General features: G+C 44.6%; 1 long non-coding RNA gene across 2 annotated transcripts in view; it reads right to left on the bottom strand.

The window, feature by feature from the left end:
• Nucleotides 1-7,118: 7,118 nt before the first annotated feature.
• LOC143809670 (uncharacterized) overlaps nucleotides 7,119-27,074 on the bottom strand; it is a 220,771-nt gene continuing 200,815 nt past the window's right edge. For both annotated transcript variants that reach the window (XR_013222381.1, XR_013222383.1), the window contains one exon: nucleotides 7,119-7,267. This is a non-coding gene — a long non-coding RNA (uncharacterized LOC143809670). The remainder of the gene's footprint in view (nucleotides 7,268-27,074) is intronic.

The raw sequence follows: 27,074 nt of genomic DNA, 5'->3' as shown, positions 1-27,074 counted from the left end.
GCCATTTTCCAAGACTTTGTGAACGACATCTTCCGGGATTTGCTCGCCACCTCTGTCATAATCTATCTGGATGATATTCTCATCTCATCTACTCTCCAGATATTGACTCTCACCGGAGAGATGTTTGCAGAGTCTTTGACCTCTTACGGGCAAATTCCCTCCACGCAAAGTTGTAGAAATGTGTGTTTGAGCAGGAGTCCTTACCTTTCCTGGGCTATATCATCTCTGCCCAGGGATTGTCTGTGGATCCTGCCAAACTACAGGCTGTGATGGACTGGTAGGAACCCCATTCTCTTAAAGCGGTGCAGCGCTTTATGGGGTTCATTAATTACTATCGCCAGTTCATTCCACACTTCTCAACTTTGGTAGCTCCCTTGGTTGCCCTCAGCAAGAAGGGAGCAAATCCCAAATTGTGGTCTGAAGAGATCTCCAAGGCCTTTCTCTCCATTAAGTCACAATTCGCTAACGCTCCCATCCTACATCGCCCCGATGTAGATAAGCCATTTATAATGGAGGTGAATGCCTCATCTGTTGGTGCTGGAGCAGTCCTTTTCCTTGCTTCTTCTTTTATAAGACCTTCTCACCAGCAGAGAGGAATTATTCCATCGGGACAGGGAGTTGCTAACCATGAAGTTGGCCTTCTCGGAGTGGAGACATCTCTTGGAGGGAGCTCGTTTTCCCTTCCAAGTCTTCACAGATCACAAGAATTTGGTGCATCTGCAGACAGCCCAGCGGTTAAATTCTCGTCAGGCAAGATGGTCCTTGTTCTTCTCCCGGTTCCATTTCACCCTCCATTTTCTTTCCGGGGAGAAGAACATTCGTGCCGACGCTCTCTCTCGCTCCGTTGTATCATCTGAGGAGGAGGAAGAGGAGCCTCGGCTTATTGTCCCCACCGAGAGCCTGCTCTTAGAACTACATTTGATGCCTACCATTCATTGTCCTTTTTTTAGTTAGAAGATCAGAATATTAGAAGACAAGAAACTCAGTTAGGAGACATTTACTTTAATTACAGTGAGGGGAAAAATAAGGTCCTAATATTTAATACCACATAGGTGGTGGAACATGTGACCTGGGATCTTGGTGGCTGACAAAAAGAATCCCAGAATGCCTAGCTATACCTCATATGAGTTTACAACAAAGAGAGAGGGTGTAGGATTTATTTTTTGTTTTGCACCAAAATGTTTGGGGAATTTTGTGTAATTTGTAGTATTTAGCATAGTTATAATAATTATCCCCCTTTTTTATTTTAAGCTTGATAAAAGAGGTGCGTGTTAGCCATTTTCTTAGTTTTAGTCATATTTATGGCATGCAACTTTTTGATAATGTAACCCAAAATGTTGCAGAATCACTCCAATAGAGAAGTAGCATAAAAAGTGTAAAATCACTTAAAGACAGAAGTCTTACATCTAAAGATGCATCAAATTTGTCAAACATTTTGTGATACATTGATGAATTTGTCACAAATAACAACATCGCAGTCAGAGGAAAAACTGACTTCAAAAACTCATTTCATGTGAAATCCTGTCTGAGTGTTTAGTCAGCCATTCTTATTCATGGCTTCTATTGGGTATTGGATCTTTAATTACTTCAATCAACTGAATAAACCATAGATCTACACAACTACTCAATTATATGTTTCGGAGAAGAAGCACATTTTTCTACAAGAGTTGACAGATTTAGGGTCTGGGGAGAATATTTACATCTCCAATGTGGAAGTGTCCTTTATCAGTCTAAGGTGTATAGAGGAGATAATCTTTAGCCAAGTGGTAGCAGACATCAGATGAACATAGTTTTTAGTGAAATGTAGGACTCCTTTGAACATATCAGTGATTAAAGATGTTTTACATCTCTAGCATATTCTGACATTTGTGCCAATGCCTGTCCCCTCTATTCCCACTTGTCATATAGAAAAGACACGGCACTCTGTGTAGAATGGTTGTTGGTGCACAAGTAGGGTCTCCAACCCACAGTATCCAAATGATCATAAAAAACTTTGCATTCACAACTTGGAAAAAGTGATTTTGTGTTCATTTATTGTGCATCCAGGCAATGAGTGGCTAAACGTTTTCGGCCCACCACTGAGCATTTATCAGAACAAACTTTTGTCCAAGAGTAGAATTTACATGTGGGTAAAGAAAAACATAAAATAAAGTAAAATTACATTCCAGATAATGAATAGAGAACATATGATGAAGGCCAAGTGGTGGGCTGAAAACGTTTAACTAATCATTGCCTGGATCCACAATAAAGTAACACAAAATCACTTTTTCCAAGTTTTGTGTGCCAAGTTTTTTCTGATCATTTCTATTCCCTCTTGGATTATCAACAGATAAAGGGTGACTATTAGGTAGTCCTCTTGTCCTCTGTGGCTTTGTCGTTAAATTATATTTAGCCTTTCTGCTGTCAGCCCTGAGTCAAGCTGTTCGCTATTTAAACCCCACTTTCCACTGTAGGTGATAGCCTGAGTATTATGTTGTGTACATAGCAGATCATGTGTCTTAGTGGATATTCCAGTTTTGACTTTGGCTTGTTTACTGACTTTTACTTTGCCTGACAATTTTATACTTACCTGTACCTCCTGTCTCAGACCTGGCTACCTGACTATTCTTCCTGCCAGCTTGAACCACCGGACAGCAGCCAATTTTGTGATTTCATCCCAGGGATCTCTGTGTAAGTCTAGATTCTTTACAGATCAAGGGTGAAGGCCAGTGCAACCCTTAGGATCTGGTAGATGAAATGGCTAGCACCAAATATGTTCATGGTAACAAACTTTAGAGTTGGTATGTGACCATGAACAGTGCCCGCATGACACATAACTACTGTATATGCCAGTTAGGCAGTACCTGATATAAATCTGGGCAACTATGGGTCACTGTAGTCACAGTGGTCATATGATATATGTGACCTCCTTCTTTATATCAACTGTGCATTATCTCGCGCCTATATTCTGGAACATTTTCTAATTTAATAGTACAGTTTTTGAGTAAGTCTCCAAACTTTTAATTTAAATAGAATATTTAGATATTGCTGCATTCAAACAGCTAAAACTTTTATATGTTTTTGTCTATGCAATTGTCACGGGTGTGTCAGAGGCTGCAGACAGTCGCACTGCATCTGGCTGCAGAAGGTTTCAACGGTTAGCCTTGCAGACTAGTGGCTACCTTCCCAAGCTTTAATGGTGTCACCTGGATCTGGGTGTTTATAACTTCCAAATTCCTGTTGGGAGTTACAGGTGTTATTTTCTATTTGCACTTCCCCGTTGAGGCTTGGAGCTGCAGCAGTCAGCTAGCGTCGTCTTTGGAGTTTGAAAGACGATGGTGTTTCTCTCTGAGTCTACTCAAGCTAAATTTCCCCTTGCTTTGTGTATCCTAGCTGTCTGTACTGTTAGTGGGGTTCAACCAGCGTTCACCCCTTACTTCCCTAAACAGGGCTTACCTCTAGGGTCTGACAGAGGCTAGGTATCCTGCTTGGTGATAGGTGCGAAATCTATTTAGGGTCTCTTATGGCATACAGGGTGACATTAGATCTGCCTAGGGGTCTCCACTCTCTTCTTTCCTAGTGTTGGGCCTCTCTTCCCTTTAACTCTTTGTGTTGCACATAGTTTGTTCTACACTGTGCAAGACATTAACACCCACCACACTGAGGAGAGCGACAAAGCAAAATTTTCCTCTTCAGGAACTCCCGAAGCCCCTCCCCCTCAAAAAGTACCAAACTGCGGATGGTAACCATATGCACCACAGATTGGTAACCTGCCGGTAGATTCCTGATGGCGATTATTGATGACAGATTCTGCCAGCGGTAAGTAAGATGCTCAATCTTCCTGATTTTCGGTGACAAAACACCTCATGTAGGTCTCCAAATTCTGGTTAGCACGCTCAGTCTGTCCATCCGACCGGGGATGGAAGGCAGAGGAAAATGACAGCAGCACCCCTAGTCGAGAACAGAAGAGAACAGAAAGCACTCCAAAACATGGAAGCAAATTGGGTCCCCTGATCTGACACCACATCAGAGGGAACCCTGTGAAGCTTCACAATCTCAATTACAAACACCTGAGAAACAGTCTTGGCATTTGGAAGTGAATGCTCCCAGGCTGGTTTGTTCATTTCACCCCTCTTATCCCGAGTAGCCTGGTCCTGAGTGCTGGGAGGTCACTGGTAGAAGGGGGGTACTGTTGTGAACTATATTTGTTGGCTCCCTCTTGTGGTCACTAGCGGTATGGCACTTGGATTATCCTTCCCCAGGTTGGTACCCACCTGGTTCGTTAGGCCTTGGGTGTTCCTATTTAGACTTCCTGGAAACTCAGTCTAGTGCCTGGAATCGATGTAATCAGTCTATGTCTGTTTTCCTCCTGACTCCTGGTCCCTGAGTTTTGCAAGATAAGCTAAGTTCTGCTTTCTTATTTTTGTCCCTTTGCATTTGCTCTTATTTTGTTCCAGCTTGTTCAAAATGTGATTTCTGTTTTTGCTGGAAGCTCTAGGGGGCTGATATTCTCCCCCCACACCGTTAGTCGGTGCGGGGGTTCTTGGATCTTCAGCGTGGATATTTTTATAGGGTTTTTTGCTGACCGCATAAGTCCTCTTCCTATTTTCTGCTATTAATTAGTGGGCCTCTCTTTGCTAAACCTAGTTCATTCTTACGTTTGTCTTTTCTTCTTACCTCACCGTTATTATTTGTTGGGGGCTTGTATAATAACTTTGGGGTCTTTTCTCTGGAGGCAAGTGAGGTCTTATTTTCTCTGAAAGGGTTAGTTAGTTCTCCGGCTGGTGCGAGATGTCTAGAATCAACGTAGGTACGTTCCCCGGCTACTTCTAGTTGTTGTGCCAGGATCAGATATGCGGTCAGCCAAGTTACCACTTCCCTATGAGCTGGTTTTTGTGTTTGCGGACTTAGCTGGAACTCCTGAGATCCTCTACCACTAGGATCATAACAGGGTACTGTCATAGGAGTGTCAGAGGCTGCAGACAATTGCACTGCATCTGGCAGCAGAAGGTCTCAGTAGTTGGCCTTGCAGACTAGTGGTCACTTCCCCCGACCTTAATGGTGTCACCTGGATCTGGGTGTTTATAACTCCCAACTTCCTGTAGGGAATTGCAGGTGTTATTTTCTATTTGCACTTACCTGTTGAGGCTTGGAGCTGCAGCAGTCAGATAGCGCCATCTTTGGAGTTTGAAGGATGACGGTGTTTCATTCTGAGTCTACTCAAGCTAAATTTCCCCTTGTTTTATGTATCCTAGCTGTCTGTAGTGTTCTTGGGGTTCAATCAGCATTTAACACTTCCTTTCCTAAGCAGGGCTTACTGCTAGGGTCTGACAGGGACTAGGTATCCTGCTCGATGATAGGTGCAGAACCTATTTAGGGTCTCTTAGGGCAGACAGGGTGATGTTACATCTGCCTAGGGGTCTCCACTCTCTGCTTCCCCACTGTTGGACCTCCCTTCCCCTTATCCCTTTATGTTGCACTTAGTTCAATCTACACTGTGCGTGACAGCAATAAGATGAAAACCATTTTAATCTATCCATTTTAGAGTACATACATATTGCTAACTACCTTTTTTGGGGGGTGGGTGTTAGGGGACAATTTTGAAAAAAAGGAATTCTACTAGTTTTTTTTAGACATTTTTATGTTTCTCACTTTTCTTTTTAAACAAAACACTAATTGTATTATACGAGTGATTATACTACATATGTACTGTAATTTTTTAAATACTTTTGCAAAATAAGACTATGTTCACAAATACATTGTGTCAATCTTTAAGTCTATTCTACTTTTAGGAAATTAAAACAGAATAAACAGATCATTTACATAAATTATCCAAATAAAAGCACAGGGGCTCCATTTGATATTATGGTGTCCATCTGAGCTTCTTTCCCTTCTGTGTCAGTTTTTAGAATGGAAGAGAAAGTTAAGCATGATGCAAGTTACTAACTACTTGCCTGTTCAGCACAGGGTCAATCTATGTCGGCTCAGCAATCAATTTCCCTTCTTCATTTTACCTTTCATCAACAGAGCAGCAAATTATCTTCCAATCTACTCTGTCAACTGGGCATGACTGCCAACGTCATACTGATTGACTGACATCCAGCTTTCTGCAGATAGGTAGTGGCATGCTGGCTGTCAATCAGCTTGACTTTGACAGAGACCCCCATAGGTAGAACAGAGTGGAAGAAATTGTCAGAAATTGTTGACGGGTCGAAAAGGCAGGTATTTAGCAACTTCTTGCCTGTTAGTTCTTAGACCCATACAAAAAAATAATGAAAGTCCTGCATAACATATGTAAAGGAGTTTTCTGGGCATATGGTACTGATAACCTCTCTCCACGATAGGTCATCAATAGCAGATCGGTGGGGTCCCAAATCTGGAAGTCCACTGATCAGTTGCTTTTGTTTTGTTGCCAGACTGATATAAACATTTTGAATGGGGCTGCTGACTATTGCTGACTACCGGAGCACAGTTTCTACTCGAATAGGAGCTATGCTGCTGTAGCGGTAAACGGCCGACAGTGGCTGCTCAGCAGCTCCATTTAAGGGATTTACATCAGGCTGGCACTGGAACAAAAGCAGCTAATCAGTGAGGATGCCGGATGACGGACCCTCACTAATCTGCTATTGATGGCCCAGTCCATAGATAGGTCCTTAATACTGTTTGCCCAGACAGCCTTTTAAGTGCACGTTGCACGCAGTGGCTTTTACACACCAACTTAGTCACTGTGTTTTTGACACAGAATCTACTATAGAAAAACATTGGCTGTGTTTATCCTGAAGTGTCTTCTTTGTATTCAAATACCGCAGAGGACAAGACCCGCAAGGAGTTTGTATGTTCTCCCGATATTTGAGTGGGTTTCCTCTAGATTAATTCCACACTCCATAGAAATACCGATAGGGAATTTAGATTGTGACCCCAATGAGGACAGTGATGATAATGTCTGTAAAGTGCTGTGGATTATGATAGCACTAAATAAGCAAAGCATAATAAATAATAAAAAAGCTCCAAAAGATGAAATAGGCACAATGAGTCATCTTGTCACTGCAGTGCATATGTTTTATTCTTTTTAGCATTTCTTAAGCACTTTTCCATTTAGAATCTGCCTGAAAAATATGTCATGCGATCATACTCTAAAACTGTGTCTTTAAGATGTTAAACGTTATTAAGCTCCATCGCGAGCTGTCGCCTGATATCCAACTGGAAATTATTTTTGCACCATTATTCCATGATGCAGATTTCTCCTCTGGTGAACTTCATATCTTCCAGGCAGTGCAGAGGCCGTGATCTACAACAGAAGGGAAAACTAGCATGAAGAACACAGTCCATATTGGCTGTAGATAACCAGGGATGTATTTCATGATATCTTGAGATTTCATACAAGAGAGATAAGACCTACAGCTCTTCTAAATGAAGCCACAACTCTTCCATCTGTTGAGACATGATATTAAGTTTACTGCATGTTTTGAATGTCTACCTGACAACTCATGGAAAGGTTTATCTCGACAATTTCCTGCTACAAAACGATAGAATATCTCACAGTTTGAGGATCTTTAGAGATTCTTTCATGTAACTTACTTTGGTTTTTAGTGAATACAAATACATTATCAAAGAGATGTCTGTGTCTTATCTCTCAGTTTTCCAAGGCTTCTTTACAAGTTTGCAAATATCTGTCAGCTTTGTCAGTAAGCTCGGTGGCTGTTCCTGCCTTTGTCTTGTTATACTTCTAAACCCCCTAGAGAGGCACTTTTTACTCTGAAGGTGGAATGATTGATCCCAAATCCCCAGTGTATCCCGATTATGTGTGACGGCAGTGCTACTGTGCTGTGACAAAGTCTTGAAATTTCCTATGTTATAAAAAGAAAGTTTGAAGAAAATAAAGAAATCTACTTTTACAATTTCTGAAGGAAGAGGTTTGGGGATGTGTGGTGTGTTAATGTGTGCCCCAACAACAATGAAGACAGAGCAGTAAGGACAGGCTTCCCATGCAGAGAGTCAAGGATGGATACTCCCTGGAGACCATCAAACAGTTCACTGTATACTTTACTCCAGACAAAAAGAAAATACTTTAAAAACTATGGTACAGTATGTAGAATACATTAGAAACCTCTTGATTAAAACAAGAGTATAAGTACCATGTAAAATTAATATTAATCACTATTAATAAATATTAAAACCAAAAAAACCATATAGAAAATCCAAATAACAGATCAGAGGCTGCAAAACCCTATTTTCGTGTGGTCACTTTCTCAGGAGACATGTGTTGGGAAGGGAGGTCAGTACATATATAGAGCGGGCTGGCCAATGGAGCAGTGGATATTCATGTGGTTCACTGTGTTCTTTATTGCCGAAGCAGTCAGTGAGCTGGGGACATGTCCGTAGTCGGCGCACGCATGATCTTTGCCTGATGCCATATGAGGCTACTTTGGCTTGAGATCCGGTGGAACGCAAGTACAGGCACTTCGCTAGGCTATCTATTAATAAAGATTAATATTAATTTTGCATAGTACTTATAGTGGGGAAATTAGTATTTAGTCAGCCACCAATAGTGGAAGTTCTGCCACTTAAAAAAAAGATGAGAGAGGCCTGTAATTGACATCATAGGTAGACCACAACTATGAGAGTCAAAATGAGAAAACAAATCCAGAAAATCACCTTGTCTGATTGGGCAAGATTTATTTTGCAAATTATGGTTGAAAATAAGTATTTGGTCATTAACAAACGTTCGTCTCAATATTTTGTTATATATCCTCTGCTGCCAATGACAGAGGTCAAACGTTTTCTGTAAGTCTTCACAAGGTTGGCACACACTGTTGGTGGTATGTTGGCCCATTCCTCCATGTAGATCTCCTCTAGAGCAGCGATGTTTTGGGCCTGTTGCTGGGCAACACGGGCTTTCAACTCCCAGCAAAGGTTTTCTATGGTGTTGAGATCTGGAGACTGGCTAGGCCACTCCAGAACCTTCATGTGATTCTTGCAAAGTCACTCACTTCATTTCATCTTCAATGGCCTTGCTGATCGAAAGAGGTTTGCTGTCAAAATCTCAGGATACAAGGCCCCCATTTATTCTTTCATGTACACGGATCAGTCGTCCTGGTCTCTTTGCAGAGAAACAGCCCCAAAGCATAATTCCCACCCCATGCTTCACAGTAGGTATGGTGTTCTTTGGATGCAACTCAGCATTCTGTATCCTCCAAACACGACGAGATTTGTTTCTACCAAACAGTTCTACTTTGGTTTCATTAGAACATATGACATTCTCCCAATACTCTCCCAAATGCTTTGAAAGTTATATCTCCATGTGCCGACCTTCTGATTATTTTGACTGTTACTTATAGTGTGCATAATTCAGGTGATCTGTATGTCTTTTCTGTTGTTGTGGGTTGGGAGTCCGCATGTGCAGTTTCTGACATCTATCTTTAGGTGGGTGTGTGACCCTGGATGTGCCAACCGTCACTGAATATGTGGTCATCAAATTTTTTATTTCCGGGATATAGAATTTCATGGAACAGATTGCATTTTATTAGATATATATATATATTTTAGATGGATTATGTATATAGCTTATCCATATAATAATAATTTTTTTTAGTTCTAGTTTCACATGATGCTCACTATTGTATCAAATATTATAGTATTGGATAGGTTTGATTGGATCTGTCAGTATGTTGTGACACTTTGTTGTAGTTATTATTTTCTCATTGCTATATTTTCAACTGATTTCACTTTAAATTATAGATGTTATTAGTCATCTTATATTCCTTTTGATGCATTTCACATAATTATGTTCACTGTCACATTTAATTATTATGGCACTGTCACTATAAATATGTTTGATATGACGATGAATTATGCTTTCATCTTACCCTGGAATTGTAGGCCCACTGGTAGGTATGTGGTACAGTGGGATATCGTATAGCAACTGTGTGTGGGTTGCAGAAAGATATTTTTGTATCGTTCATGACCTGGCTAATCTTTCCCATATGTAAGATGGTGCCAGCGACATTTGAGAACATTCCAAGTACGCGCTGACAGGCGGAGCATCACGGATGGTCTCTTTTTCCCAATGCGCTCTGAGCAGAGACATCACAGGGGTATTCCCCCCACCCAGCTGTACTGGCGCCGAGACCAGATGTGATGTATCGGCTGGAGCATGGAGTACTATGCATAGGCTGACATAATGATCTACCGACAGGAAGCTCTGTATATAAACAGGAGCGATGCGCATATAATCACAGTTCCCAGAGGAAGCCCACGCGAAACGCGTGTTGGGGCTGCCTGCACCTGACCAGTGTGGAGATCATGGGTAAGACCCTCCTTTTATAGGAGGTAGTTGTATATACTGTCTGTTCATTGGTGTTCTCTACCCGTGTCTTCTATTACTCGGTGTATCGGTTACTAATACTGTACTAAAACTGCGTCTTTTTGACTCTGATGTTCTATTATGTTGTATTGAGATTTCAATTGAATTTGAAATTGACAATTGAATGGTGAAAGCATTGGATGAATAGCCAGGAATAACACAAGCACTGGCACTTTATATATAATGCAGCCTTCTTTACGGGTCCCCCATCCACTCTATATTTATTCTCTTACTAGATGGTGGCCCGATTCTAACGCATCGGGTATTCTAGAATATGCATGTCCACGTAGTATATTGCCCAGCCATGTAGTATATTGTCCAGCCACGTAGTATATTGCCCAGCCACGTAGTATATTGCCCAGCCATGTAGTATATTGCCCAGCCACATAGTATATTACCCTGTCACGTAGTATATTGCCCAGCCACGTAGTATATTGCCCAGCCACGTAGTATATTGCCCAGCCACGTAATGTATTGCCCAGCGACGTAGTATATTGCCCAGCAACGTAGTATATTGCCCAGCGACGTAGTATATTGCCCAGCAACGTAGTATATTGCCCAGCGACGTAGTATATTGCCCAGTGACGTAGTATACAGCACAGAGTCACGTAGTATATTGCCCAGCCACGTGGTATATTGCCCAGCCACGTAATGTATTGCCCAGCGACGTAGTATATTGCCCAGCAACGTAGTATATTGCCCAGCGACGTAGTATATTGCCCAGCAACGTAGTATATTGCCCAGCGACGTAGTATATTGCCCAGTGACGTAGTATACAGCACAGAGTCACGTAGTATATTGCCCAGCCACGTGGTATATTGGGTAGTCACGTAGTATATTGTCCAGCTATGTAATATATTGCCCAGCCACGTATGTCACAGGTTAAAAAAATAAACATATACTCACCTTCCGCAGGTGCGTTGTAGTTCTGTCGCCTGTGTGGGGTACAGGCGGCTGCTTCCGGTCCCAGGGTGTGATGACGTCGCGGTCACGTGAACGTGACATCATGGCAGGTCCTGCTCGCGCAGGCACGGAGGACTTGTGATGACGTCGCGGTCACATGACCATGACGTCATGGCAGGTCCTTCTCCCAGACCATCCTTGCCACCGGAATGTGCCGCTTGCATGGACCGGCCGGAGCATCGCGAGGAGCAGGAAAGGCGGCGGGAGGTGAGTATCTAATGATTTTTTATTTTTTTAATTATTTTTAACATTAGATGTTTTTACTATTGACGCTGCATAGGCTGCATCAATAGTAAAAACTTGGTCACACAGGGTTAATAGCAGCGGTAATGAAGTGCGTTACCCGTGGCATAATGCGGTCCATTATCGCCGGGATTAACCCTGTGTGAGCGGTGACCGGAGGGGAGCATGCGGGCGCCAGGCACTGAGTGCGGGGAGTAAGGAGCGGCCATTTTCTTCCGGACTGTGCGCGTCGCTGATTGGTCGTGGCAATGGTCGTGGGCGTTTTGCCATGACCAATCAGCGACTTGGATTTCCATGACAGACAGAGGCCACGACCAATGAATATCCGTGACAGACACACAGAAGGACAGACAGACGGAAGTGACCCTTAGACAATTATATAGTTGATGTGTCTTGGTGCTATTTTTACCATTGTTCCACATCATTCGTTTTGTCTATTTTTTCAATATACTTGTATGTATTTATTGATGTTTTTAATCATGTATTGAATAAAATTAGTTATGTTTTATATTGGATTGTTTGTCTCTTTTTCCTTCCTGTATTTCTAAAATATAACACAATTAGTAGCAAAGTCACACAGTTCAAAACATAAGTAGAATTGCATGAATTAAATCAGGGAAAATGCTTCACTATTTTTAAACCCAATTATTAATTTCTAATAAAGATAATACAACTTATAAACATTGTTGAAGTATATAGCCATTTACAGCACTTAGACTTGTCATAATTGTTGATGTACAGCCCTGAAGTCAGGCTAAATACATAAAAATCACATTCTGTTATGCATATTGTAACCTTTCATAGAGCAGAGCTGTAATATATTTTAATCCACAAGATGGCAATAAAGAGCTCTCAGTGTTTATTACACGTGAAAATATTGAACATTTTATAAGGAAAGTAATAAAAAAGAGAAATAAAAAAATATGTAAAATAGAGTTTATGTATGTGCGTTTCTATGCCTCTCCCCAAATTACTGCCACATGATCATAAATGACACATGGAAGGTTGCAGATTTTGTACTGGGACTAAGGAGCTTTTAAATTATGCCTCTGCTGTAACATAGCTAAATATTTTTTCCACTCTTTCATATTTGCTGTTCTTTCTTAGGATAGGTAACCATATTCAAATATGCAAGTGTACGGGGGTACTGTTGTGAATTTGGATTCTGGGCTCCCCCGGTGGCTACTGGTGGAATTGAACTTGTGACATCATCTTCCCTGTTCACCTGTTCTGATTAGATCTGGGTGTCGCTATATAACCTGGCTTCTCTGTTAGATGCTTGCCGGTCAACAATGTTATCAGAAGCCTCTCTGTGCTTGTTCCTGCTCCCAGACATCTACTAGATAAGTTGGACATTCGTCCATGTTTTGTTTTTGTATTTTGGTTCCAGTTCACAGCTGCAGTTTCGTTACTGTGTCTGGAAAGCTCTTGTTGATCAGGAATTGCCACTCTGGTATTATGAGTTAATGCCAGAGTCCTAAAGTAATTTCTGGATGTGTTTTGTTAGGGTTTTCTACTGACCATGAAAGTATGCTTTCTGTCTTCTGCTATCTAGAAAGCGGACCTCAAATTTGCTAAAACTATTTTCCTGCTGCGTTTGTTGTTTCATCTCATATCACCGCCAATATATGTGGGGGGCTTCTGTCTCCTTTTGGGCATTTCTCTAGAGGTGAGTCAGGTCTTATATTTCCCTCTGCTAGCATTATTTAGTTCTCCGGCCGGCGCTGGGCATATAGGGATAAAAAGTAGGACATGCTACCTGGCTACTTCTAGATGATGCGGTAGGTTTAGTTCATGGTCAGTACAGTTACATCTTCCAAGAGCTTGTTCCTATAGAGGCTTATGCTAGTTCTCTGGCCATGGAGATCATGACAGTTTGACCGGCCCACTAAAGGGTTAAAATCCTTGGCTGAGAAAGGAGAGAAATAAGAAGTCTGCTGAGAGTTTTTTTTTTTTTTTTTTTTTCTCTGTGCTCTTAATTGGATCACTTGCCAGTCTGTCTATGCTGCAGTCTTTATTTTTTTTCTCTCTCCTTATAATCTTTGAATGGCTTTGTGTTCACCTGTTAATAATGGATCTTCAGAGTGTAACTGCAGGTTTGAATAATCTCACCACGAAAGTACAAAATTTGCAAGATTTTATTATTCATGCTCCGGTATCTGAGCCGAGAATTCCTTTGCCGGAATTCTTCTCAGGGAATAGATCTAGCTTTCAGAATTTTAGAAATAATTGTAAGCTATTTTTGTCCCTGAAATCTCGTTCTGCTGGAGACCCTGCACAGCAGGTTGGGATTGTGATTTCCTTGCTCCGCGGCGACCCTCAAGACTGGGCTTTTGCATTGGCACCAGGGGATCCTGCGTTGCGCAATGTGGATGCGTTTTTTTTGGCCTTGGGCTTGCTGTATGAGGAACCTCATTTGGAACTTCAGGCAGAAAAAACTTTGATGTCCCTATCGCAGGGGCAAGATGAAGCTGAAATTTACTGCCAAAGATTCCGTAAATGGTCTGTGCTTACTCAGTGGAATGAGTGTGCCTTGGCGGCTATTTTCAGAGAAGGTCTCTCTGATGCCATTAAGGATGTTATGGTGGGGTTCCCTGTGCCTGCAAGTCTGAATGAGTCCATGACAATGGCCATTCAGATCGATAGGCGTCTGCGGGAGCGCAAACCAGTGCACCATCTGGCGGTGTCCACTGAGAAGACGCCAGAAAGCATGCAGTGTGATAGAATTCTGTCCAGAAGCGAGCGGCAGAATTTTAGACGGAAAAATGGGTTGTGTTTCTATTGTGGGGATTCTACTCATGTTATATCAGCATGCTCTAAACGTACTAAAAAGCTTGATAAATCTGTTTCCATTGGCACTTTACAGTCTAAATTTATTTTGTCTGTGACCCTGATTTGCTCTTTGTCATCTATTACTACTGACGCCTATATCGACTCTGGCGCCGCTTTGAGTCTTATGGATTGGTCCTTTGCCAATCGTTGTGGGTATGATTTAGAGCCTTTGGAAACTCTTATTCCTCTGAAGGGGATTGACTCCACCCCATTGGCTAATAATAAACCACAATACTGGACACAAGTGACTATGTGTATTAATCCGGATCACCAGGAGACTATTCGTTTTCTAGTGCTGTATAATCTACATGAGGATTTGGTGCTGGGATTGCCATGGCTGCAGTCTCACAACCCAGTCCTTGACTGGAGAGCTATGTCTGTGTTGAGCTGGGGATGTAAGGGGACTCATGGGGACGTACCTTTGGTGTCCATTTCATCATCTATTCCCTCTGAAATCCCTGAGTTCCTGTCTGATTATCGTGACGTCTTTGAAGAACCCAAGCTGGGTTCACTACCTCCGCACCGGGAGTGCGATTGTGCTATAGATTTAATTCCGGGTAGTAAATACCCAAAGGGTCGTTTATTTAATCTGTCTGTGCCTGAACATACTGCTATGCGAGAATATATAAAGGAGTCCTTGGAAAAGGGACATATTCGTCCATCGTCATCTCCCTTAGGAGCCGGTTTTTTCTTTGTGTCAAAAAAAGACGGCTCTTTGAGACCATGTATTGATTATCGGCTTTTGAATAAAATCACGGTTAAATATCAATACCCATTGCCGTTGCTGACTGATTTGTTTGCTCGCATAAAGGGGGCCAAGTGGTTCTCTAAGATTGATCTCCGTGGGGCGTATAATTTGGTGCGGATCAGGCAGGGGGATGAGTGGAAAACCGCATTTAATACGCCCGAGGGCCACTTTGAGTATTTGGTGATGCCTTTTGGTCTTTCTAATGCCCCTTCAGTCTTCCAGTCCTTTATGCATGATATTTTCCGCGATTTTTTGGATAAATTTATGATTGTGTATCTGGATGATATTCTGATTTTTTCGGATGACTGGGACTCTCATGTCCGGCAAGTTAAGAGGGTTTTTCAGGTTTTGCGGTCTAATTCTCTGTGTGTCAAGGGTTCTAAGTGCGTTTTTGGGGTTCAGAGAATTTCCTTTTTGGGATATATTTTTTCTCCCTCTTCCATTGAGATGGATCCTGTTAAGGTTCAAGCTATTTGTGATTGGACGCAGCCCTCTTCTCTTAAAAGTCTTCAGAAATTTTTGGGCTTTGCCAACTTTTATCGTCGATTTATTTCTGGTTTTTCGGATGTCGTTAAGCCATTGACCGATTTGACTAGACAGGGTGCTGATGTTGCTAATTGGTCCCCTGATGCTGTGGAGGCCTTTCAGGAGCTTAAGCGCCGTTTTTCTTCTGCCCCTGTGTTGCGTCAGCCTGATGTGACTCTTCCTTTTCAGGTTGAGGTCGACGCTTCTGAGATCGGAGCTGGGGCAGTGTTGTCGCAGAAAAGTTCTGACTGCGCCGTGATGAGGCCTTGTGCCTTCTTTTCCCGTAAATTTTCGCCCGCTGAGCGGAATTATGATGTTGGGAATCGGGAGCTTTTGGCCATGAAGTGGGCGTTTGAGGAGTGGCGCCATTGGCTCGAGGGGGCCAGACATCAGGTGATGGTATTGACTGACCACAAAAATTTTATTTATCTTGAGACCGCCAGGCGCCTGAATCCTAGACAGGCGCGCTGGTCATTATTTTTTTCTCGGTTTAATTTTGTGGTATCGTACCTACCAGGTTCTAAGAATGTTAAGGCGGATGCCCTTTCTAGGAGTTTTGAGCCTGATTCACCTGGCAACTCTGACCCCACAGGTATTCTTAAGGAGGGAGTTATCTTGTCAGCCGTTTCTCCAGACCTGCGGCGGGCCTTGCAGGAGTTTCAGGCGGATAGACCGGATCGTTGTCCGCCTGATAGGCTGTTTGTTCCTGATGATTGGACCAGTAAAGTCATCTCTGAGGTGCATTCTTCTGCGTTGGCAGGTCATCCTGGAATTTTTGGTACCAGGGATTTGGTGGCAAGATCCTTCTGGTGGCCTTCCCTGTCACGAGATGTGCGAGGCTTTGTGCAGTCTTGTGACGTTTGTGCTCGGGCCAAGCCTTGTTGTTCTCGGGCTAGTGGATTATTGTTGCCCTTGCCTATTCCTAAGAGGCCTTGGACACACATCTCGATGGATTTTATTTCAGATCTGCCTGTTTCTCAGAAGATGTCTGTCATCTGGGTGGTGTGTGACCGTTTTTCTAAGATGGTTCATTTGGTTCCCCTGCCCAAATTGCCTTCTTCTTCCGAGTTGGTGCCCCTGTTTTTTCAAAATGTTGTTCGTTTGCATGGTATTCCTGAGAATATCGTTTCTGACAGAGGAACCCAATTTGTGTCTAGATTTTGGCGGGCATTTTGTGCTAGGATGGGCATAGATTTGTCTTTTTCGTCTGCTTTTCACCCTCAGACTAATGGCCAGACCGAGCGGACTAATCAGACCCTGGAGACATATCTGAGGTGTTTTGTGTCTGCTGACCAGGATGATTGGGTTGCTTTTTTGCCATTGGCGGAGTTCGCCCTCAATAATCGGGCCAGCTCTGCCACCTTGGTTTCCCCGTTTTTCTGTAATTCGGGGTTCCATCCTCGATTTTCCTCCGGTCAGATGGAATCCTCGGATTGTCCTGGAGTGGATGCGGTGGTGGAGAGATTGCATCATATCTGGGGGCAGGTGATGGACAATTTAAAGTTGTCCCAGGAGAGGACTCAGCTTTTTGCCAACCGTCACCGTCGTGTTGGTCCTCGGCTTTGTGTTGGAGATTTGGTGTGGTTGTCTTCTCGTTTTGTCCCTATGAGGGTCTCATCTCCTAAGTTTAAGCCTCGGTTCATCGGTCCGTATAAAATATTGGAGATTCTTAACCCTGTTTCCTTCCGTTTGGACCTCCCTGCATCCTTTTCTATTCATAACGTTTTTCATCGGTCGTTATTGCGCAGGTATGAGGCACCGGTTGTGCCTTCCGTTGAGCCTCCTGCTCCGGTGTTGGTTGAGGGTGAGTTGGAGTACGTTGTGGAAAAAATCCTAGACTCCCGTGTTTCCAGACGGAGACTCCAGTATCTGGTCAAGTGGAAGGGATACGGCCAGGAGGATAATTCTTGGGTCACTGCATCTGATGTTCATGCCTCTGATCTGGTTCGTGCCTTTCATAGGGCCCATCCTGATCGCCCTGGTGGTTCTGGTGAGGGTTCGGTGCCCCCTCCTTGAGGGGGGGGTACTGTTGTGAATTTGGATTCTGGGCTCCCCCGGTGGCTACTGGTGGAATTGAACTTGTGACATCATCTTCCCTGTTCACCTGTTCTGATTAGATCTGGGTGTCGCTATATAACCTGGCTTCTCTGTTAGATGCTTGCCGGTCAACAATGTTATCAGAAGCCTCTCTGTGCTTGTTCCTGCTCCCAGACATCTACTAGATAAGTTGGACATTCGTCCATGTTTTGTTTTTGTATTTTGGTTCCAGTTCACAGCTGCAGTTTCGTTACTGTGTCTGGAAAGCTCTTGTTGATCAGGAATTGCCACTCTGGTATTATGAGTTAATGCCAGAGTCCTAAAGTAATTTCTGGATGTGTTTTGTTAGGGTTTTCTACTGACCATGAAAGTATGCTTTCTGTCTTCTGCTATCTAGAAAGCGGACCTCAAATTTGCTAAAACTATTTTCCTGCTGCGTTTGTTGTTTCATCTCATATCACCGCCAATATATGTGGGGGGCTTCTGTCTCCTTTTGGGCATTTCTCTAGAGGTGAGTCAGGTCTTATATTTCCCTCTGCTAGCATTATTTAGTTCTCCGGCCGGCGCTGGGCATATAGGGATAAAAAGTAGGACATGCTACCTGGCTACTTCTAGATGATGCGGTAGGTTTAGTTCATGGTCAGTACAGTTACATCTTCCAAGAGCTTGTTCCTATAGAGGCTTATGCTAGTTCTCTGGCCATGGAGATCATGACAGGGTACAGAGACTGGTTCATGCCCCACATTCCTTACATATAGCCTTGCAGCGCTGGGGTCCTGGGTTCAAATCCCAACACAGACAACATCTGCAAGGAGTTTGTATCTTCTCCCGGTGTTTGCGTGGGTTTCCTCTGGGTACTCCAGTTTCCTCCCACATTCCAAAGACATACTGATAGGCAATTTAGATTGTGAGCCCCATTGGGGACAACGATGATAATGTGTGTAAAGCATTGCAGAATATGTTAGCGCTATATAAAAATAAAGATAATAATACGTCCCAGAAGGACTGGTATTTTTCTTGTGGTAATGTTATGTTGTGTAATGTCCTGTATATATACATATTGCCTCATATGTCTGACAATGCTGCTATAATGTCTAATGTAATGTACATATGTTCCTCCTATTGTATAAATGTAGGGAAAGTGTAGTACCCAGATTAGCTCACTAGAGGGTGGCATAATAGGATAAGAAAGACCAATAGGAGTTAGGTAATTAGGAGGGGCCAACTTGGTGTAAGCTGGGGGAACTTCCTGCAGTTAGTCAGAGAAGGCTGGGAGCCAGGACAGGGCAGTTTTGTCACGCAGCATTGAAGCTGGGAGCCCAACCATCCAGGGCTTATGGGCTGCCAGTCACATGGTGGTGGAGGAATATAAGGCAGCATCAAGATAGTAGAAGCTAATTTAGTAGGAACTATCCTAAATGTCCGGGGCAAAACGGAACTCCTGAAGAGAGTTAGGCTGGCCAGTCAGAAAGGTGCAGTACCGAAGACGATGGTGCGACCCCACGATATTCCTGGTGGAGTGAGGGATAGCACAGGAGAAGGAAAGGTTATACTTTGTGAAGAATCTTGTATTTTCTCTTTAACTAAACTGGACGAGCTGTGTAAAGAACTGAGTAAAGTGTTTTTTTTTTTAAACTGAATGTGGACTCTGCCTGTCATTATCTGGTTCCTAAAGGAACGGAGCCCTAGCAGACTGAGAAGGACCCTAATGTACAAGCAAGCGCACCACAGAAGGGACAATGTGTTTATGAAGCAGAGGGCCAGGGTATGATAGTACTGCCACGCTCAACCACGACTAACCCCCTCCGTTTCAAGAGGATCAAGTGTAAAAATCACAGGACTGCAGAATGCAGTAACGGACCAGAGGCAGAGCAAGGGTTAACAGGTTTAATAAAAGGGGAATACTCCACACAGGGAGGCAATAGGTTAAACAGGGGAATAAATGGTATGCATGGCAAAGGATATTGGGAGGTAAAGAATAATGGTTCTAGGAAAGGCAGATCTTATGAAGCAATTGTGAAAGGAGTTCATCAAACTGTCACTCCTACTGGGAACGCAATAGTGCCGGCAACGGCTGGCGCGGAGTATTTTCCAGGAAGGTTCTGTGGGCAACAATGCCCCGTTTTCTGGCAGCAGTGGTCGGTCTCCGGTACCTTCCACTGAGCCTAGTCCATATACTGCAGTGGCTGACAAGGGTACGGGCCACAGTGCTATGCGAGCCCAACGTGGCTCTGCAAATATAAACTGTTAAAATCAGGGTCTCCCATGAGTGGGAAAGTATTTGCTGGTAAGGTGGGTTACACAAGTTTTCCAGTACTTGGTTCTCTCTTTGCAACACGTGCACTGTACTTACAGTCATGAAGCACATGGCACCTCGATCTCTGTCAGCTACTAGGCATGCTGCACTCTTCTCACTATGTTGCGCGCTACCGGATCATGCCAAGACTCAAGGGCCGACAACCACTGGCACACTGCTTCTCTCTGGTAGTCACCAACACACTGCACCTCTCTATCTGTATCTAATCCCCGCTGTCGGTGGTGGAGAACTCATGGGCGCTGGCCTGCACACTGATGATGTTGCTGCTCCCAAGATGGAGCACTTCTCTCCCTGGCTGCTGCTGGTGCCCCCAGGATGGAGCACTCCTCTCTCTGGACTGTTGAAGTACTCCAGGACTTCCTCAGTGCAGCAGTCCCTGTCCTTCTGGTCTGCTTAGTGTGCACGACTCTGCTCTGTTTTCATGGCTCTGCTCTGTTTTGCAGGCGACGGGGGCTCTCTCTATGCCACCTGTTGCAGTGCTGGTACTCTGTGGTGGGGGCAGGGGAAGCGGAGTGCACAGCTCGCCTGTCTGTGTGCTGCCCTCCATTCGTGCCAAACTGACCTGTTGCAGGCTCTTTCTGGTTTTATCTGCCCACCCTCCTGGGAGAGCAGGAAGGTCCATCTCTCTAGTGCTTCCACCAGGCAATAGAGGAAGGTCCGGCTCACCCAGGCTTCCCCCCCGGGAACAGGGGATGCAGCCTCTCTAGATCCGGACCTGGCACACAGGTACCCACAGGGCTGTCGACCCCCTTACATTCCCCCACTCCTTTAGATCGCCATTCCATGGGTGAGAACTTTTCGTGCTTCTTTGAAAGTGGGACAGATGCCCACAATTTTTGCCTCCAGTTCTGCCTCTCTTGCATCACATTCTGCCAAAAATGTTTGTTATGTGCACACTGAGCACTTTAAGCTCCTCCTGATTCTGCTCATTAGGGGTACTCAGAACTTCAGGCTGGATCAGGGAAAACAGGGGCACATCCGAGTTTAATGGAGAAGTCATCTCTGAAACCTGTTCCTCTTCTGAGTCAACATCTGCCGGGTCGAGAAATTCTTCCTCTTTATAATCTACAGCTGCAGAAGGATGTCTCATGTACACTTTGCATCTTTTCCATCTGGTCAGGATCCCTTCAAGGAACGAAACAAGTGGTTCTCCCTCCTCACAATCTGGAATTGTGGAAGTGGGCATTACAGGGAAATTTGACTCTTTCTCCCCTTCTTTGCGTTTTTGCAACAGGCTGGGACACGACACACTTTGGTGTACTATTCAGGTAGACACCTCTTCTTCCCCTTCAGGTTGATCCTCCCTGACGGGACCTTCATATCCAACTTGGAGTTTTGCCAGTTTCGCCTTCACATGTCTGGACAGCGCAGACACCTCACCGTAGACAGTCAACACCTTCATCTCTTCTCGGCGTCCGACTTCGTGGCTCTGTCTGACTCTGGGTGCGGCTCCTCTCTTCTCACCGTACCTTTTCTCCCAGGGGTGGTATTCTCTCCAATTAGCAGGACCTTCAGAGGGGTGAACGGATCTTCTCTGTCGTCTTTCTTGGGTAGGGCAACTTTTGGACAGGTGTCCCACTCTTCCACACTTCCAACACCCACTTCTGCGCCTGTCTGGTGGATGCTTTGGTGGGGATAATCGTCCTCTACGGGAAGCATATACCTCCTCCGCCTCGCTCTTCTCCCCACGATATGGGGCTGAATTCTGAAGCTGCTACTGAAGTTGTCTTCATGCTCCGCACCTCTCCTCTAACCTCTTTCACCAGTTGACGTGAGTTACCTTGGGGTATGGCGTTGAACTCCAAGGTGGCAGCAAGGGCTTCTTTTACGCTCTCAATTTCTTCCAATATTTTCCGCATTCCCTGTTGTAATTCATGGGATCACTCTGGCCCTTCCTCGGTTGGAGTAGGTACTTTGCGGCGCCGGACCATCCCTGTTAAGGCTGAAGTCCCCTGCTTCTGCTAGCCTATGCACCTCTGCCCCAATGTCTGCAAAAGTCATGTGCAGATTAGCTTTCAGGTGCTCACACAAAACTTGCCTAAGCAGCACATCTCTAAGGCCTGTCACCAACTGGTCTCGCAAAACTATATCGGGGGGTCCTATGCCTACATCACCTCACTTGATAATTGCAGCATGACTTTTCTGCAGCGCATTCATGTATTGGGTCACAATCTCCCCCTCCCTTTGAATATGGCTAAATAGACTTAGACTCGCATGCAATTCTCCTACATCCATGGGGTCTCTATGCATCTTGTCTAAAATCTATAGCACCTTGATAAAGGTATCATGCTCATGGGGAGGCTGTAACATCATGGAGGTCCTCACTTCTCCATCCAGAGCCATCAGGGCAATCTCTGCCTCCATTACGGGGGTCATGGGGTACATCCTCAACATACCCATGGCTCCCTCAGTTCAGCTCCATAGCAGAATATTGCTCCCTGTAAACTAAGGTAGTTTACTCATTATTCTCCCCAGTTGTATACTGGCCCTTGGGGCTCACCTAACCACTTGGACTGCCCCCTCTGTGCTGTTGGACTGCATCCTGCTGACTATGCCAACTGCAAGAATAGCAGGAATATGGGATGCAGTAACGGACTGGAGGCAGAGCAAGGGTTAACAGGTTTAATAACGGGATTAGTCCATGCAGGGAGGCAATGGGTTAAACAGGGGAATAAACAGTATGGATGGCAAAGGATATTGGGAGGTAAAGAATAACAGTTCTAGGAACGGCAGTTCTTGTGAAGCAATTGTGTATGGAGTTCCTCAAACTGTCACTCTTGCTGGGAACTCAATAGCGCCAACAGCGGCTGGTTTGGTGTCTTTTCCAGGAAGGTTCTGTGGGCAACAATGCCCTGTCTTCTGGCAGCAGTGGTTGGTCTCCGGTACCTTCCACTGAGCCTAGTCCATATACTGCAGTGGCTGACAAGCGTATGGGCCACAGTGCTATACAAGCCCAACGTGGCTCTGCAAATATAAACTGTCAAAATAAGGGTCTCTCATGAGCGGGAAAGTATATGCTGGTAAAGTGGGTTACACAAGTCTCTCCAGTACTCGGTTCTTTCATTGCGGCACATGCACTGTACTCACATCATGAAGCACATGGCACCTCAATCTCTGTCAGCTACTAGACGGGCTGCACTCTTCTCTCTATGCTGCGTGCTGCCTGATCATGCCAAGACTCAAGCGCCTACACTCACTGGTGCGCTGCTTCTCTCTGGTAGTCACCGGCACACTGCACCTCTCCCTGTCTGTCTCTAATACCTGCTGTTGGCGGCAGAGAACTCATGGGCGCTGGCTTGCACACTGTGTGTGTTACTGGTCCCAAGATGGAGCACTTCTCTCCCTGGCTGCTGCTGGTGCTCCCAGTATGGAGCACTCCTCTCTCTGGACTGTTGCAGCACTCCCAGATTCCCTCAGCACAGCAGTCCCTATCCTTCTGGTCTGCTTGGTGTGCACGGCTCTGCTCTGTTTTGCAGCGGTCCATCTGCAGGCAACAGGGATCTCTCTATGCCACCTGTCGCAGAGCCGGTACTCTGTGGTGGGGGCAGGAGAAGCGTAGCGCACCGCTCTCCTGTCTGTGTGCTGCTGTAAGAGGGTGGTGCTGTTATGGACAGTAAGGAACACGCTGTCACTTTAAGAGACTGCACCCCCTTGTCTGGCGTGATGGAATGTTCTGCTTCTCCCCTGCAATAGACTGTGTGAATGAAATGGACTGAGCAGAGGGTGGGGGTGGAGCCTGGACAGCGCGTGAGAACTGAAGCTGCAGCAGAGAGAACTTTGTGCTGTTTTCTGCAAGAGAGGACCCCCAGCCTGTAAAGGAGTGGACTTGTGAAATTTGACAGATTTTTCCAGGTGCAGCAAGAGTGGCTGTCCTGTGTGAGTTTGAGAAGCCACGAAGATACCGAGAAAGGGATTTACAGTTTCTAGGAGCACCTCTAGGACCCCGAAGCAAGGAGAAGACCACGTTTCACGGAGCTGGCAGAAAGCCATGCGCACCACTGTACTAGACTGCTGGGGGCCCCCAGGGCTGGATCTGAGTCCCCAACATCACCGTGAGTTTGTTCCTGTTTTGTGCACGTCAGGGCCTAGTGTAGGCTTCAATAGTCAGAATACGGCAGCCGTGAGGCCTGCTTAGTAAAGGCCAGGGAGGTTATACGTAGATTGTTTGCACCTCATCTTGTGTACGGTGGTGGCCCCCCGGGCATCGCTTCACTGCCTCCGTTGGCACCAAACTGTCCTGTTGCACGCGCTTTCTGTTTTTATCTGCCTGCCCACCTGGGATAGCAGGAAGGTCCATCTCTCTAGCACTTCCCCCAGGCAATAGGGGAAGGTACAACTCACTCAGGCTATCCCCAGGGGAACAGGGGATGCAACCTCTCTATCAGCAATGTAAAAATAACATTTACTAATACTGTATCAAATACCCGTATTTTGCACCTCCACAACCTTCATAAACCTCATAGTATGGCCATGTTGCTTTTCAAATGTTTTTAGCATTGGGACTCAAAAATGAAAAATTTAATTTTTCCACTAAAATGATGCCCTAGTCAAAAATGTTTCTCTTTCGCAAGAGTTGAAAGGAAAAAAATGGACCATCAATATCTAGAACAAATTCTACCAAACGTGGTAATAGGCCACATGTGGTTAAAAGCTATTTATTTGTACACACATCAAGGCTTGGAAGGAAGGAAATGCTATATGGTTTTAAGAGAGCAAATTTTTCTGGAAAAATTTGCTAGCACCACTTGCAGAAACTCTGTGGTGCCAAAACAGAAACTCTCCAAAGTGACTTCATTTCAGAAATTACCTTACTCAAGATATTTATCTAGGGGTATGAAAAACATGTAGAACTCACAGTTGCTTCACAATATTATAAAAATGATGGATAGTAGAAAAGAAAGATCCAATTTTTTTCCCTAAAATGATGTTTGGGCCCATAATTTTTAATTCTCAAATGAAATAATTGGAAAAAATGGACTAAATTGAATAAGTAAGTTCTCCCAAATTCGGCAATCCCCAATATGTGTTCTCAAACTACTGTTTGTGTACACGTGTACACGACAGGGCTTGAAAGTAAAGAATCACTATTTGGTTTTAGGAGCTCAAATTTAGCAGCAATAGTTTGTGAGCACCACTTACAGAGCTTACGTGGTGCTGTAACAGCAAAACCACCCCAAAGAGGTCCAATGTAGGAAAATACCCCTCAGAGAATTCATCTAGTGGTATAATGAGAAATTTTATCCAAGAGATGATTCACCAATTATTTTATCATTGGGCTGTGGGAAAATGAAAAATTACATTTGTTTAAAAAATAAGTACATTTAGATTAAAATGTTTCATATTTATCATGGCTAGTGTTGAGCATTCCGATACTGCAAATATTGGGTATCGTCCGATATTCGCTGTATCGGAATTCCGATACCGAGTTCCGATATTTTTGTGATATCGGAAATCGGAATCGGAAGTTCCCAGTGTGTGGTTCCCAGGGTCTGGAGGAGAGGAGACTCTCCTTCAGGCCCTGGGATCCATATTCATGTAAAAAATAAAGAATAAAAATAAAAAATATGGATATACTCACCCCTCCGGCGGACCCTGGACCTTAGCGGTGTAACCGGCAGCCTCCGTTCCTAAGAATGCAGTGAGTGTAGGACCTGCGATGACGTCGCGGCTTGTGATTGGTCACGTGAGCGGTCACATGAGCGGTCACGCGACCAATTATAAGCCGCGACGTCATCGAAGGTCCTTCACTCTGCATTCTTAGGAACGGAGGCAGACGCTTTCAGCGGTGACAGCCAGGGGCCGTCCGAGGGTGAGTATATCCATATTTTTTATTTTTATTCTTTATTTTTTACATGAATATGGATCCCAGGGTCTGAAGGAGAGTTTCCTCTCCTTCAGACGCTGGGAACCATCCAGGATACCTTCCGATATTTGTGTCCCATTGACTTGTATTGGTATCGGCGAGATCTGATATTTTGCCGGTATCGGCCGATCCAATCCGATACCGATACTTTCGAATATCAGAAGGTATCGCTCAACACTAATCATGGCTAATAACAAAAATAGTACCCCATAGCGCCTTACTCACAAGTAAGGCAATACCCTACATATGGCCATACACTTATGTTTGGGCTCATGGCAGGGTTGAGAAGAGAAGGAGCACCATTTGCTTGATCTGAGGAGGATTGAGTTTGTGTTCTCTTGAAGCTCATGGTTTCACTTAGGCCATGTTCACACTTTTCGGGTTTTACCGCGGATCCGCAGCTTTTTTGCAGCTGCGGGTTCGCAGCAGTTTCCATTGCGTTTACATTTACATGTAAACCCTATGGAAACAGCAATCCGCTGTGCACATGCTGCGGGAAAAACCACGCAGAGACGCAGCGGTTTACAACCCGCAGCATGTCACTTCTTTGTGCAGAACCGCTGCGATTCTGCACCCAAAGGAATGCATTGATCCGCTAACTTCCCGCATGGGGCTGTGCCCACGATGCGGGAAGTAAGCGGATAATGTGCAGATGGTACCCGGGGTGGAGGAGAGGAGACTCTCCTCCAGGCCCTGGGAACCATATTTGTGTAAAAAAAAAAGAATTAAAATAAAAAATAATGATATACTCACCTCCCAGTGCTGCACGCGGCTGTCCGGTCTCAGGGTTGCTGTGCGAGCAGGACATGCGGTGACGTCGCGGTCACATGACCGTGATGACGCCGCGGTCACATGACCGTGATGTCACGAAGGTTCTTCTCGCACAGCATCTTTGGAACCGGACCGCCGCGTGCAGCGCCGAGGAGATCGGGACGTCAGAGAGTGAGTATATAACCATTTTTTATTATTTTTAACATTACTATTGATGCTGCATATTGCTGCATATGCAGCATCAATAGTATAGGAGTAAAACCCGCAGTGGAAACTGGAAGACAAACCGCGATAAATCTGCAGGGATAACCGCAGCGGTTTTGCCCTGCAGATTTATCAAATCCGCTGCGGGAGAACCCGCAGAGCACACCGCAAAGTGTGAACATAGCCTTAGATTCCAACATTTTGATATTTGATTTGCGTTTCACAAAAA

Source organism: Ranitomeya variabilis, chromosome 2 (assembly GCF_051348905.1).
Source record: "Ranitomeya variabilis isolate aRanVar5 chromosome 2, aRanVar5.hap1, whole genome shotgun sequence".
In the NCBI taxonomy this organism is placed as follows: Eukaryota; Metazoa; Chordata; class Amphibia; order Anura; family Dendrobatidae; genus Ranitomeya; species Ranitomeya variabilis.
Note: the sequence above shows the minus strand (reverse complement) of the source record. Positions and strands in the feature narration are given on the sequence as shown.